Source organism: Protopterus annectens, chromosome 12.part0 (assembly GCF_019279795.1).
Source record: "Protopterus annectens isolate FY-2018-M chromosome 12.part0, PAN1.0, whole genome shotgun sequence".
In the NCBI taxonomy this organism is placed as follows: domain Eukaryota; kingdom Metazoa; phylum Chordata; order Ceratodontiformes; family Protopteridae; genus Protopterus; species Protopterus annectens.
This window is the reverse complement of record NC_056746.1, coordinates 801,101,104-801,116,627: the sequence shown is the minus strand read 5'-3', so window position 1 is coordinate 801,116,627 and position 15,524 is coordinate 801,101,104. Positions and strand designations below refer to the sequence as shown.

Here is a 15,524-nt window from a genome sequence, read left to right as displayed (position 1 = left end):
TGGACAGGTCGGTCCAAGGCACATGGCAACTCCAGGAAGCGCATTTGCATATCAATATCTTGGTACTACAAGCTCTCCATCACGCTCTCCCGCAAGGTCCGATTGCTATCCTATCCGACAACATGTCAGTGGTTTGGTATATAAACAAGCAAGGTGGAACCAGGTCATACCCACTGTGCAGAGAAGCCATGAGACTTTGGCACTGGGCGGTAGCTACCAACCGCTTTCTAATGGCAACACATGGGAAATCAATGTGATTGCGGACAGACTAAGCAGGACCAGTCTGTTGCCCGGTGGTCCCTCAACCAAAGAGTGGCTGCGAAAATCTTACGCCAAATGGGGTCTCCTTGCTGCGACTTGTTTGCCAGCCCCACAATGCGGTGCAGAGAGTTCTTCACTCTGATCCCTCTCAGGGACAGATTCCCAGGGACGCTCTGACCCACATTTGGCCCCCCGGTCTTCTTTATGCCTTCCCTCCGGTTCCCCTCCTGCCGAGGGTGATACAGAAGGCGATTTACCTGGAGAGCGAAATGATTTTGATTGCCCCGCACTGGCCTCGTCAGGTTTGGTTTCCCTTCCTTCAGAGGTATGCGGTAGAAGGTCCATGGTTTTTGGACCCGGTGCCGGACCTGTTGACTCATCAGTCAGGACAGTCTCACCCATCTCTCAGGTCCTTGAGGTTGGCGGCATGGTTACTCCGCTTCCATCCTTAGTCCGAGACAATTCCCTCTCTTCGGAGGTGATCCCACATATTGTCTTCCTCTCACAAACCTTCCACTGTCAAACTGTATTCCAGCAAATGGAAAAGGTTCACCTTCTGGGCTCAGCAACGAGGTATAGACCCCCTTACTGCCCCAGTATCGGAGGTTTTGAATTTCTTGGCCTCTCTTTTTCAATTGGGCTCTTCAGTTTCCACGATTAAGGTTCAACTAGCGGCTATCTCTAATTTTCATGCTTCTTTTGAACCTTCATTAATGTCTCACAAACTTTGCAAGTCTTTCCTTAAAGGAGCATGGCTCCTTAGGCCCCCAATATCTCACCCTGTTCCCCCTTGGGACCTAAATTTGGTTCTTGCTGCCCGCCCTTTTGAACCAGCTGCTACTCATATTTGAAATTTCTGTCCTGGAAAACCGCCTTTTTAGTGGCCATAACTGACAGGCGGGTTTCAGAACTTCAAGCTCTTTGTTCTGATCCTCCTTATTTGATATTTCACAAACATAGAGTGTCCCTGAAATTAAATCCCTCCTTTTTACCAAAGGTAGCTTCTTCTTTCTGTATTCAACAGACTCTAGAGCTCCCTGTATTTTTTCCCGAGTTTTCTAATAACGTAGAATATATTCTTCATCAGTTGGATGTCCATAGACAACTGCGTTTTTATTTGAATAGAACCGCTCAGACGCGGAAATCGAATCAACTGTTTGTTTTCTTTGCAATAAACAAATTGGGTCAACCAGTAGCTAAAACTTCCATAGCCAAATGGATTAAAGATTGCATCTCTTTCATTTATTCTCAGGCTAACAAGGAGCTTCTCTTTCCAGTCAGGGCTCATTCTACCAGGGCAATGGCTACTTCTGTAGCTTTTCACTCCAAATTATCAATAGATGATATTTGTGCTGCGGCTACCTGGACTTCTCCGCACACTTTCATTTCTCATTACAAACTAGATGTGGTTTCTCGAGGCAGGGCTTCCTTTGGTTCCACAGTTCTCAGGAGTGTTTTCCAATGAGCCACCCGGGATTTAGGTGCTAGGGACGCTGTCCCATCAGTTATGAATGTAGGCGAGATAGATCCCATTACATCTTTTAGTTATGTACTTACCATAACTGATGTATGGGATCCATCTCGCCTACATTCATCATCTACCCTCCTTCCCCCTTCCATTGGGATTTAGAGGAAATGTAGTTCCATTTGGAGATCTTCTCTTGAAGAACTTTAGTTGGTTGTAGTAACTACTATTTTTTCTGTGTTTGCATGTTAGTATGAAAGCGAACAAACAAGATCTGGGGAAGCAGGTGTGGTGCATCCTGAGATAGAGGGTAGCCCAGCCAATAAGAGACTTCGTTCTAGTGTACTAGTTGGCCGAGTCGGAGCCGATGGATTGGCTCCGAGCCCATCAGTTATGAATGTAGGCGAGATGGATCCCATACATCCGAAGTTATGGTAAGTACATAACTAAAAGTTTTCCCAGCCTGAGTTTAGAGACTTTCATGAACAAGTATTCATTTAGAGAAAGAAAACCTTTTTGTTCTAAAGCAAGCAGAAAGTCATCAATTAATGTGAATTGTTGAAATACGTAATCAATGTTAACTTCCCTGAAATAGGTTATTATTGACAAGACATTGTTCCATCTTAGTGATATAAACTGCCTGAGCCATTAACACCACTCCCGTCCCCTTGTCAGCTTTCATTATTCGTAAAGCTCTATCAGCACTCAGATCAGTTAATGCATGCTGCTCACTAACAGTAAGGTTAAACCATTTCTCAGTATCATATCATTATTAGCATAAATAACTTTTAAATTTAACTTCCTAAGGTATAGTCTAAGATCAAGAAGAAGGTTAGAAAGGTTGGCTCTCTGAGACGGAATAAATGTGAAGCCTTTACTTAAAACTGTCATGTGGTTCAATGTAAAGGTTCTGTCAGTCAAATTGAACACTGAGTTATCGGGCCAACTTTGACAAATATGTTCTTGTGGTGCAGAAATCAGATTCTGGTGTTCCTGGTGCTCATTGCCTCTGTGGTACTTGGAATCTGGGAATTCCTTGTCTGTGATCATGACCTGTGCCTCTCCCCCTTCCTCTCCCCCTCGGAGTCTGTCTGTTCATTTGGATTGCCAATGGAATTGTCCCCTTATATCCTCATCCCAGTGATCTTGGTCAGGAAGTAAGTTGGTGGGGGTATCCGAGGGAACATTAGGTTGGGGAGGGGGTTGTGCAATCTGGTTCATCAGTATCTTGAAGGTTGGCAACAGGAGAAAGTGTGAAGAAACGTTGATCAACACCACAGTGTGTGAATAATGCTGTCTGGTCCTGCGTTCACCATGCAAAGGATAAGCTGTATGAGACCTGTATTGCAGTAAGACACACTGCAACTTCTGCCTTTTTCTGTGAATTAAAGTGGCCACATGGCGAGTAATGTGAGGGTGAATCCCATTGAACAGGTGATGAAATTGATGAAACTCAGAATGCTGGCAGATGAAAAGATGTAGTACGGACACCTTTGGTTTAAGTGAATGCAGCTTGTCCTGATACTCTTGATTAAAATGTTTTGAACTTGCAGCCCTGCTTTGTTGTACACGTTTGTGAGATCCTGATACAATTGCGAGTCCCTGGTAGTCCTGTTAGGATATTTGGAGAACTGCAACCCTTGTGGAACTATTTTATTCTGTATGCAGGCTTGCAAAAGAGGTGATCATACTCAATATTTTTAAAAATCATAAAAATCATGAATATGCAGGAATTATCAGGACCATGTGAGCCCTCTTGTGCATAAATCTGATGCAGGGGAAAGGGTTCCTGAATGAATGGATTGCAGTTCGAATCTGTATAAGGCAGGTTCAGAATTCCTTCTGTGCCCACAGTAGATGTTCATCGTGTTTCACTGTTGCAGTCATGACTGTAGGGTTCTCCCCTGCCAGCAGGCAGCCCTCGGTCGGCCAGAATCCCAAAGTCTGGGTCTGGCGTCGGCTGTTCAACCATGCTCCCTGACGTCAGAGCGCCAGGAGTATAAAGCTGACAGCCGACGCCATCTTCTCCAGTCTTTCTTCCCGTGCGGTGATAGCAGTTCGCAAGTGCCGGTCGGCTGACTCCTGGCGATTTCTTCTGATATACTTCAGTCCGAAGATTTTCTTCTCCACTCAAAGCTAAGTACCCCATTGGGGAAACTTTTTTCTTGCTCCACTCCGATGTCAGAAAAAGTTAATAATTGTATTTCATGTGGGAAACAAATACCTCATAAGGATTTTCATTCTTACTGTATTCCTTGCTTAGGCCCTGACCACGATGTAGCTAGTTGTCGGTTTTGTGCTAGATTCAATCAATGTACACTTAAGCGAAGATGCGATTTTGCTTTTCATTACTTCAGTAGGCGCTTTAACTACAAAATGTCGTCGGATACGGTTCCGGCTACCGGAGTTCACAAGCATCGCAAGGATAAAGACAGGCCTCCGAGGTCCAAATCTGATGATAGTGCACAAGCGGAGCCAGCTTCAGGTTCGGCCGTCGTCAGTGAGGCGCTTTTGCGGCCCCTGTCGTCGGCCATTTCAGAACCGACAGCCGAAATGGACTCTCATGAGGAGCCAACCAGGCCTTTAAATATTTCTGTTGCAGGACCTTCGGACAATGCTCCTTCGGATGGGTCCGGAGCCGCTGTGCAGGTACCGGCTTCCGAAGGGGTTTTCAGTCCTACTCAGCTTCTAATAAAGGCAAAGCCAAAGACAAAGGCAAAGACTCCTTCTAAATCAAAGACTACAACACAGGCCTCCTCTGAACCGGCTCCCAAGTCACAGAAACAGTTACTCAAGATGGCGGAGGATTTACTTACTATGATTAGGGGTTCACATCCCCCTCCAGATAAAAGGCCAAGGCAGGATGTTTATTATGATTCCTCTGTTTCCTCAGTTTCTTCTTCTGATCAGGAATATTCTTTCCTTCCTTATGAGGATTCTGATGCTGCAGAATCCATTCCTTCAGCTTCTCCCCCTGAGGATTTCTCTTTTGGGGAAACATTGCATGAAATGAGGGAATATTTCCACTGGGAAGGACAGGAGTATACGGAATCTAAGAAAAGACTGAGGGATTTTCTTCTTCTTCCCCAGCATAGACCCCTGGCTATTTCTCCGGTTTTGGATATTGTGGATGATGCCTTTTTGGAGGCTAACTTAACCCCTGACTCTTTTCCTCCTGCTCCTGTTAAGCCTGATAGATATTATAGGGTTCCTGATTCCCATCAGGTTTTATACAAGAACCCTTCTGCTGACCCTGAAACCATTTCTCAGGGTCCTAAGGGAGTTAAGGCCGCTTCTGCCAAAAATCCCATTCCTACTGAAAAGGATTCTCCTTAGAAAGATGGAACAAAAAGGTCTACACTTCTGCTACTTTGTCCATTAGGGCTTTAAACTGTCAGTTTCATATGCTTAAATACCAACAATTTCTCATGTCTGTTTTAAAACAAAAGCTTACTTCCATTTCTGCCTGTGCAGATGATAAGGAATTACATGACTTATTGCATGCCACTGAACAAGTTGGGAAGCATGGTTTACACTGTGGATTTGATGCCTTGGAGGCTTCTTGTAGGGCTGCAGCCTCTGGCACAGTCATTAGAAGGCATGCATGGCTAAAGGAACAAAATTTGCCTGAACAAGTAAAGGCTAAATTATTGGATGCTCCTGTTCAGCATAATGTTTTGTTTGGATCAAAAGCTGAAGAGGTGATTAAAAAGATGGAGGATAAGGCGAAATCCATGCAAACAGTTAAAGATTTCTTACAAGTACAGCCACCTAGATTTAGCAGGAATTGGCCTTCAAAAAATTGGTCCTTTCCCACTTCAGACAGGCCTCAGAGGGGTAGATATAGATGCTCCAGAGGAAGGCCTCAAGCACAAGCTTCTTATAGACCAAGACAGTGGACTGCTTCCACCCCTAGGGGAGGAGAGGACAGGTCACAAACTCAAAGGAAACAAACTCAATGGCTCCCTCTGTTGGTCTACAGGAACTTCTTGCCTGGAAGCCCCTCTCGGAGGAAAACTCTCTCTTTTTTATCAAAATTGGACTCAAATAACCCAAGACATGTGGGTTTTGGATGTGGTTTTAAGAGGTTACAAATTCCATTTTCATACCTTGCCAAGGCCAAGCGGATGGCCAGACCTTCCAAAACATCAATGGACGGAGGCCTTAAACCAGGTGGAAGCTCTTTTGGCTATGAATGCCATAGAACTGGTTCCACTTTCAGAGATGAGAAAAGGTTTTTACTCAAGGCTCTTTCTAGTCCCAAGGAAGCAAAACTCATGGAGACCCATTCTGGATCTGTCGGTCTTGAACACCTTTCTAGAAATTCCAAAATTCAAGATGCTCACTCTACAGCAGCTACTTCCAATGCTGTCCAAAGATGCATGGATGGTAACTTTGGATTTAAAGGAGGCATATTTACACATTCCCATCAGGCAGGATCGCAGAAAATACCTCAGGTTCAAGGCCGGATCGAGGCACTTTCAATTCTCTGCGCTGCCCTTTGGATTGTCTACTGCGCCCAGGGTCTTTACCAAATGCCTGGCTCCAGTAGTAGCTTACTGCAGACTCAAGGGAATTCAAATTTACCCTTATCTGGACGATTGTCTAATTCAGGCAGACAGCAAGGATGTCTTACTCCAGCATCTAGAATTTGTACAGAACCTCCTCAAGTTCTTGGGATTCTCTGTAAACATAAAAAAGTCAATTTTGACACCATCACAACAGATAACTTTTCTGGGTGCACTTCTAAACACCACAACCCAGATGGCATTTCTGACATCCGAAAAACAATTACAGCTGGCTTCAACTTTCAGAACCTTGGCAACTTTAACTCAACTATCTACAAGGAAATTCCTGCAGACTTTGGGTTACATGGCCTCCTGCATCCTTCTCGTACCATATGCAAGACTACACATGAGGAAAATACAGTGGTACCTAAAAAGTGTATGGTCTCAGCATTGCCACAGTTTAGACATACTGATCTCCGTCCTTCCTTGTCTTCAAAAGGAATTTCTTTGGTGGTCCAGGGCATGTGCTCTAAACAAAGGGAAACCCTTCCGTCTGCCTCCTGCCACTCAGATTCTAACCACAGACGCCTCGGATTATGCTTGGGGAGCCCATTTCCAGGGCAATTGTCTGCAGGGCCTTTGGACAAAGGATCAGAAACACCTGCATATCAACTTAAAGGAAATGTTAGCCGTTCAGAAAGCTCTATTGGCCTTCAGGAATCTCTTACAACCAGGACAACTACTAATACGGACGGACAACACCACAGTTATGTGGTACATAAACAAGCAAGGGGGATCTCATTCCTACCCCCTTTGCAGACTAGCCATGGATCTATGGAACACAGCTCTAGCTTGCAATCTGGATCTTCAAGCTCAGTTTCTACCAGGGAAACAAAACTTCCTGGCAGACAGTCTGAGCAGAAATCTTCGATCCACACGAGTGGATGCTGGACACCAAAATATTCAGGATGATAACAGCAGTCTGGGGATGTCCTCACATAGACCTCTTTGCATCCCATCTCAGTCATCAACTACAGAATTTTTGCACCAGGACTTTCCACAGAGAAGCTTGGAAAGTGGATGCCCTGTCATTCAGTTGGAGGAACCTCTCGGGATATGCCTTTCTGCCTCTTCCTCTTCTTCCACAGGTTTTATTGAAGATAAAACAGGACAAGCCCAAGATGATAATCTTGCTGGCTCCAAATTGGCCTCTGCAGTTTTGGTATCCAACTCTAAAAAACCTATGCCTAGAGCCCCCTTGGGTTTTACCTCAGTCTCCGAACCTTCTGTCCCAACATCAGGGTCAGGTTCTACACTCTCATGTCAGAACTCTCAGCCTGGCGGCCTGGTTAATCCAGGGCCTTTGATTTCTTCTTTCCTACCCAAACAGGTTATGGATGTCATTTTAGAAGCCAGACGTCCTAGCACTAGAAAATCTTATGCAGGAAAATGGAAAAGATTTTGTTCCTGGATGCAGGCTCAGGATTCTGATCCTCTTCTTCCTAACATTTCTTTAATTTTACTTTACCTGACAGATCTCTTACACAAGGGTCTCTCTTTCTCTTCCATTAAGATACACGCCTCTGCTATTTCTCCTCATTATAATACAGACCCTCCCATCTTTTCCCACCAGCTCATGAGACAGTTTCTCAGAGGAGCTAAGAACTTAAGACCTCCTAGATCTCCTCCCATTCCTGCTTGGGATCTCAACTATGTTTTGGAAAAACTAACCTTGCCTCCTTTTGAGCCTGCTGCCTCTTCTGACATCAAGTTTTTATCTTGGAAGACAGCTATCCTGTTAGCACTAACCTCTGCCAGGAGAGTTTCAGAGTTACAAGCTCTTATGGCTGTGGAACCTTATATTATTTTTCATCAAGACAGGGTATCTTTGAGGACTAATCCTACCTTCATGCCTAAGGTGGTTTCCAAAGTGGCTTTAAATCAAACTATCCACTTGCCAACTTTTTCCCCACTCCTCAAAATAAAGGGAAAGGATCTTACATTCCTTGGATGTACACAGGCGACTACGTTTTACCTGAACAGAACCAAGGACATCAGAAAATCAGAACAATTGTTTGTTTCTTATGCTTCAAGTTCCCAAGGTAAAGCCATTTCAAAACAGACCATTTCTAAATGGATTGCTCATGGAATCAGATTTTGTTATTCACACCATGGAAAGCAAATCCCAGGGAGTATATGGACTCATTCCACCAGAGCTGCTGCCACTTCTGCGGCCTTCCTCAGGGGAGTTCCTACCAAAGACATTTTGGAAGCTGCAAGTTGGAGTTCAGTGCATACTTTTTCTAAGCACTACAATCTACCTCTCTACTCTAAGTCTAGGGCAGGCTTTGCCTCTGCAGTTTTGCAGGGCCTTTTAGCCACCCCTTCTTCTTTATGACCACCTCCCTTTCTTTCAGCTTTGGGATTCTACCCTACAGTCATGACTGCAACAGTGAAACACGATGAACATAGTACAGTTGTGAACACCTACCATAAATGTAGATGTTCGAGTGTCTTCACTGTTGCAGTCTGGGTTTCCCTCCCTCCTGTCCCCTTTATTTTTACTTTTGTGTATTTCCTTTTTTCACCATTCTTCTGAGTTGTATTTGCAAAGGTTATGGGACCTTTTTTTCAGTTTGGGACTCCTGACATCTGGGGCAAGAAAAACTGGAGAAGATGGTGTCAGCTGTCAGCTTTATACTCCTGGTGCTCTGACGTCAAGGAGCATGGTTGAACAGCCGACGCCGGACCCAGACTTTGGGATTCTGGCCGACCGAGGGCTGCCTGCCGGCAGGGGAGAACCCTACAGTCATGACTGCAACAGTGAAGACACTCGAACATCTACATTTATGGTAGGTGTACACAACTGTACTTTCTTTGTGGTACATATGCATATGTAATACATTTTTTTCAGTAAAGTTTTATGCATTCCACTTGAATATATTTTGAGATTTTGATATTTGCTTTTGTAAATTTTATGTCATATGCATGGTTTTCATCTCACTAATAGCAACAGATTTTTTTTTTTTACTATAACAGTACTCTTGCACTGTACCCTTAATTTTTTAATCAGTCTTTTAACTGGTTTCTTAATTATCTTTATTTTATATTATTTGACATTTGTTAACTGGGTTAGTCCGACTGGGTAGGGACCGGAGACCTGAGGAGAAAAGCTCCACAACACAAAACAGAAAACAGCAGTAGATAACAATTGTAAATTACTTACAGGATAAGCAAGATTTAACAAACTAATGTGGGAATAGCTAGCCATAACATAACCAAAAGTTTTTTTTTTCTTTTGGCGGGAGAGACATTAATAAAAAGAAAAAACAAAATGTGCTGTGCATAATACAATTTTACCAAAAGTAAGACAGAAAGCTGCATAATGAGGGTGTATACAAATGCAGGAGAAAATATTATGATACAAACCGTTATAAGCCAATAAGGAAGACAGTTGTAGTGAGAGGTTGAGTGTGGAATAGCAACAGGAAAGAAATCACTGCTAGTAAGTAGGGAAAAAAACAACTTAGGTAGGAAGTAGGCAAAAGAGCAGGATAATCAGAATCACATTTATTAGCCAAGTATGCATGCATACAAGGAGTTTGACTCCGGTTTCAGTGACTCTCCAAGTATGAATTACATAAATGACATACATACAACTATTAAGAACAAGACAAAAAAGTAAATGTACATATACATACAAAGTGCAAAATACATCTCAGTACAAGAAGTACTGAAATAAATTCTGAAAGAAACAAGTATTAACAATATGTAAACTATACTGCAGAATCCTCTGAGGCCGTTTCTTCTTACTGGGTTGACCAACTCATTGTCATTCCATGTTACAAAACCTATCAGCCATTTGTAACAATTTTCCACTCTCTGTCTTCAGATGCCATCAGCAAACATAAATACATGAAGTAAAATCTAACAAAATATTGCTATCCCTTTTTTAATGCCATGGATATCAATAATAATGGGCATGTCTTGCTCTCTGGCTTAACCAGTACCACCATAAAATGTTAATTATTACAGAATCTTGTCTCAGGAGTAACTCATGGATCTCCCTTATCACTGCTAACATACATGTTTTCTTGGGTAATAACCAGATAAGAAAAAAAAACACAACAAATGACCAAACCTGCCTACCCCCAAAATATTTTTGAAAAGTAGTAAAAAAGCATCAGTTTCCCCAACATATTCACAAAACTAAATAATCCATCATCTCAGTTTAGCACAGAAGTCTTTAACTATATTGCTCATCTTCATCCCCACAAATCATTCCTACATTTAACAACTGTCCTATTCATTTCCTGATTTCTCTCTAGTATGCTACTGTTAGTAAGACTAATTTCTAATTTAAATATATAGCTTCCAAACCTAGTAAGAGAGAGTCAAAAAGAAAGATCATACCTAAAAAAAAAAATTCCTGTGGTTCCTTTGTCAGGGTGCAGTATTTCTGTGTAAGCCATTGGCTTTTAAATTCTGTCTCAGCTTAACTGCTAACTCATTCCCCAAGCTTTAGGCAATCTGTCACCATTCCTTTTCCCAAAGTTAGCACTCAGTCAAGACCAAGCAATTACACACCAGTCTCAAACATTTGCCCCATATCAAAACTGCTTGTAAAGATCAATAACTACAAGAATACATCCAAACCTATAGCATTCTAAACTGGCAAACAACTGGCTATAGGAAAAATACACCATACTTACTTCTGTTTACTTGATCATTGATATACTCATCTCAAATAGGAAGCAGGGTCAACTCACAGTTAATATATTCCTCAAACTAAAAATCATTTGGTAATGTTAACCACAACCTACTACAGAAAGTCAGGTTTTCTGAGAAATCTGTAGTTTGCTTAAAAAGGCCTCCTGTCCAGTAAAGCATTTATAATTTCATAAACACCCTTTACAACGTCAGATACACTCTCCAAAGCAATTCCTAAAGGGGTCTGTACTTGGGCTCTTAATATTCTTCCTGCTGACCCCTCCCAGTGCCCAATTCTACTATATGTGGACAATATTATTTTTAATGCAAATGAAATATATCTGTACAACAGCACACACTGTAGAAATAACTTCTCTGTTCTTTGGAATTGGCTTGTCACTAATGAATTAGAAAGCAACACCCTTAAGTCTAAGTAATGATATTTAACATCGGGAAAGCTTCATTACTTCTCAGAGCAATGGTACTAGCATTTGCATTCCCTGATCAAATAATAGGGTTAATTAAGTGGATATATGAAAGGTCAGAGGCAAGAATTAAGCTTGGGATGGTTCTCAGTGGTGTTCTCTTTTCCCTTTGTTGTTTCCTTTTGTATTTTGAGCAACTGACAAAGAAAATAAGGGGCTCACAAATTCAACGATATAAATTAACATGACAATTAAGAAAAGTTAGTTTTAAATATAGATGGTATTTTGTATTTGAAAAATCCCAAAAAGGAAATGTAAGTGTTGTGGGACATAATAAGGCATTTTCAAGTCCCTTCAGGATATAAAATGAATGAAGATAAAGTCTATAGTGGTAACTAGGTACCCAGACATGAATTGGTTCAGCAATACCCATATTTATGAGGACATGATAAGATGACGTATTTAGGTGCATGGATTAAAAAGGATTCTGTTGTGACAGCTGAGTACAAGTGGGCATAGCCTGAAAAGATAATACAAAAGCTGAGAAAGTGTAATTACTGATAGAGGGTAAGACACAAACAATGAAATTATACAACCCCCCCCCATTAATATTCAAAAACGTGCACTCTGATTGGTCAGCGTGCACGTTGTAAATCAGAGTTATAGTAATGGAAAAAGGTCCGGTCGCCCGTACTTTTTCCATTACTATAACTCTTTTTTCTCACTGTTTCGCTATGTTAAACGAGTTTAACATAGCGAGATAGCTTTAAAAAAAGCAACGGAGATTCTCCGTTGCTTTTTTAAAGCTGTCTCGCTATGTTAAACTCCTTTAACATAGTGAGACAGTTTGTAAAAAGCAACGGAGATCTAGCTTTCTCCGTTGCTTTTTTCAAAACTGTCTCGCTATGTTAAATGGGTTTAACATACCGAGACAGCTTTAAAACAGCGGAGATTCTCCGTTGCTTTTTTTAAAGCTGTCTCGCTATGTTAAACCCATTTAACATAGTGAAACAGTTTGTAAAAAGCAACGGAGATCTTGCTTTCTCCCTTGCTTTTTTTCAAAACTGTCTCGCTATGTTAAATGGGTTTAACATACCGAGACAGCTTTAAGAAAAGCAACGCAGATTCTCCGTTGCTTTTTTTAAAGCTGTCTCACTATGTTAAACCCATTTAACATAGCGAAAACAGTTTGTAAAATGCAACGGAGATCTTGCTTTCTCTATTGCTTTTGCCCACAGTTCTGATGTACTGCTTCGCCCTCGTGACCAAACCATGCCAACTGTGGGTAAATCCAGCATTACCCACACCCAGGCATGGGTTATTGCCATAATATTTTAGTCCCTTTAGTTTTATGTACAGGTTAAGCATATTTTTATCGTAGAACAAGGTAGTTTAGGCTTACCTGGTTTGGATGGATGCATTAAAGCTGTATATTTAAGATTTTTATAAATAACTGATGATGAAGCAGGGGGAAAATTCAAGAAGTATGGAGAGTGGAATTTTGGATGCAGATCCTTAAGGAAAATAACAACCACACAGAATATCATATTCATAAAGTAGCAGAAAGTGTTCTGAGAACTAAGCCACCACAAGAATGGAAAAAGGAGATATTGCTGATAGGGATGAGTACAGTTAGAGGTATATAAAGTAGGCAAGGTGGGGCTGGAATTTACTGGAGAAAACTGACAAAGGAACCAAGGTATTGGGAGAAAATAACCAGGGAGGGATAGGTAATAGAATGGGAAGAGGCCAAGAAGACATTAGACTGCAAGCAAGAGACAGCCTTCCCGATCAGGGATTAATATCAGAATTTAGGCAAAGAGGATAGGAGAGTCCTAAATGAAAGACCTGCTCTGGTAGAATTTTATTTGAATGTAGAACAGTAGCTGCTGTCAAAAAGAGATAATTAGTAGGGTATGTAAAATACAACACAGTAACTCTAGGAACCAATCAGAGGAGGTTAGAAAAGATTGGGAAGAGAGACTGGATAAGCAATGCAGAAGGAAACATGTATGACTTCCAAATATGCAACAGAATCTGAAAGATTTAAGATTTTTCATTGTGTTTGCATATGTATTTTTATACCACAAACAGACTCCAGACATTTTCCTCAGTAGATGGCAAATATTGGAGGTGTGATGGGGAAGAAACTGGTAACTGGGAACATATGTTTTGAGAGTGTAGTGAGTTGGCAGTCAGAAATATTGAGTGAGCAAATGGGTGTTAAGTATAGAAATAATTTTTTTGAGCTGGGATACTGGATCTGTATTGCCTAGACATAGTAAGGTCTTGTTAAGTTTATTTCTGGTGGTTGCCAAAAAATCAGTTACTAGAAAATGGAAATCAAAGTATAAATCAATTGTATTTAACATACTGAATATTGTAACAGAGATTAAAGTACAGGAAATTGGATCTTTAGAAAAGGGTATGAATAAATTACATAGAAAAAATGGAAATTGTGGGAACAATACATGCAGAAAAATGTTTTGGGGGAGAAATGAGGTTTGCGAGAAGGCAGGAATTTAATACTTTATGTAATGTTGCTTTGATTATATGATAAATAACAGTATATGTGATGTATAATGTCTGTGAATTTGAACTTGTTAGACCTTTATATAAATGTAAGTTTGAAAGTGATAATTCAGTAAAGGTTTTTAAAAAACATCCTAGACATTGTAAGGCCTTACCAAGTTTAATGCTTTTGGCTCCCAAAAACAGTTACAAGAAAATGGAAATCAAAATCTAAGCCAGCTATAATTGAAGTACTGAATATTGTAAAGAAGGTAAAAAGAACTGTAGTTCGGATATTTTGAAAAAGGAAGGAACAAATTACATAGAAATAAGTGGAATTTTTGTGATCAACACATGCCGAATAATTCTTGGCATGAGGGGTGAAATTTAAGGTAAGACAGACGTTTTGCAACATATGTAATGTTGAAGTCAATAATTGATTAAAAAACATACACACACGTGTAATATATAACACACAAAAATAAAAAGTGTTAATGTGGTTTTGTTTTCTTTTCTATTAATGCATGTGTGCCTATGTCTTAAGTGATAATTTAGTAAAGATGTTCAAAAAATGGGGAAAATCCTTTGCAGTTTTAGAACTGGTTTGGTCTTCTCTCACATTGTTTGATGTTTTTTTTTCCCTTAAAGCTGGCATACTTGGAGGGCCACAGCCTAGGCTTGCACATGTATTAATATCATTTAACACACTACAATAGCACATCTGCCTTGTGAGCGTACTATTTTATTCTGCTTCTCGTACAGTTCAAATCTCGATCCTGACTTAGATCACGAAAGGGTTAATGACTTATAGGTTCATAGGTGGGTACTAGGCTATCTGCCTGAAAGCATTTATAAGCCTAGCCAGAATGTGTTGGCTTTCGCCACCCCCTTAGATTAGTTCCCTGTGCCTCTGTCCAGCAGAGCCACTGAAGTGATCCCCGAGGTAAACTTTCTGTTTCCCATCCACTCGTCAAGGTTTCTTTTGAAGAGTGTTAGCAAGGAGCTCCTTTCATGTAGATTGGGATCTTGTTCCAAAGCATGGGAAGTCTCTGGGACAGGAATCTATCCCTCCAGCACGTCCTATTTATTGTTGTGGTGAAGTTTAGATCCCTAGAGCGTGTGGCACGAGGAGATAAGGTTTTCTTTAGGTGGAGCATGTCCATCAATTCTGGGTTGGACATGGCCTTGTATGTCAGGCAGAGATCACCTCTGAGTAGGCGGTATGCAACCGAGTACAACTGGAGTTTCTTCAGTCGAGCTGCATAGGGCATCTGTTTGAGGCCAGTGATCCTCTTGGTGAGGTACTTCTGTGGTCCTTCCAGCTGTTGCAGGTGTCTTGTAAGGTACATCCCAAATGGGGCATTGTACTCTAAGATGGGTCTGATGAGTGATGAGTAGAGGGGCACAATGACCTCTTTTGATCTGGATGCGAACCCTTTTATGATTAGGTGGGCCACGTAGAAGGATTTTCTAACCACTTTGGCAATGTGATTATCAAAGGTGAGAATACTATCTACTTGGGTCCTCAGATCCCTTATTACGTCTTCCGTATTTAGGGGACTACCACCTCTGTGGTAGTTTGTGGGTACTTTGTTTTTTCCAAAGGGGATGACTATGTACTTTTTGGCATTTAGCTTGAGGCCA

The 15,524-nt window shown here is 41.3% G+C and overlaps 1 protein-coding gene across 1 annotated transcript in view; it reads left to right on the top strand.

Annotated features, from left to right (window-relative positions):
- PRIMPOL (primase and DNA directed polymerase) overlaps nt 1–15,524 on the top strand; it is a 1,324,073-nt gene that overhangs the window by 1,267,274 nt on the left and 41,275 nt on the right. The window lies entirely within an intron of this gene.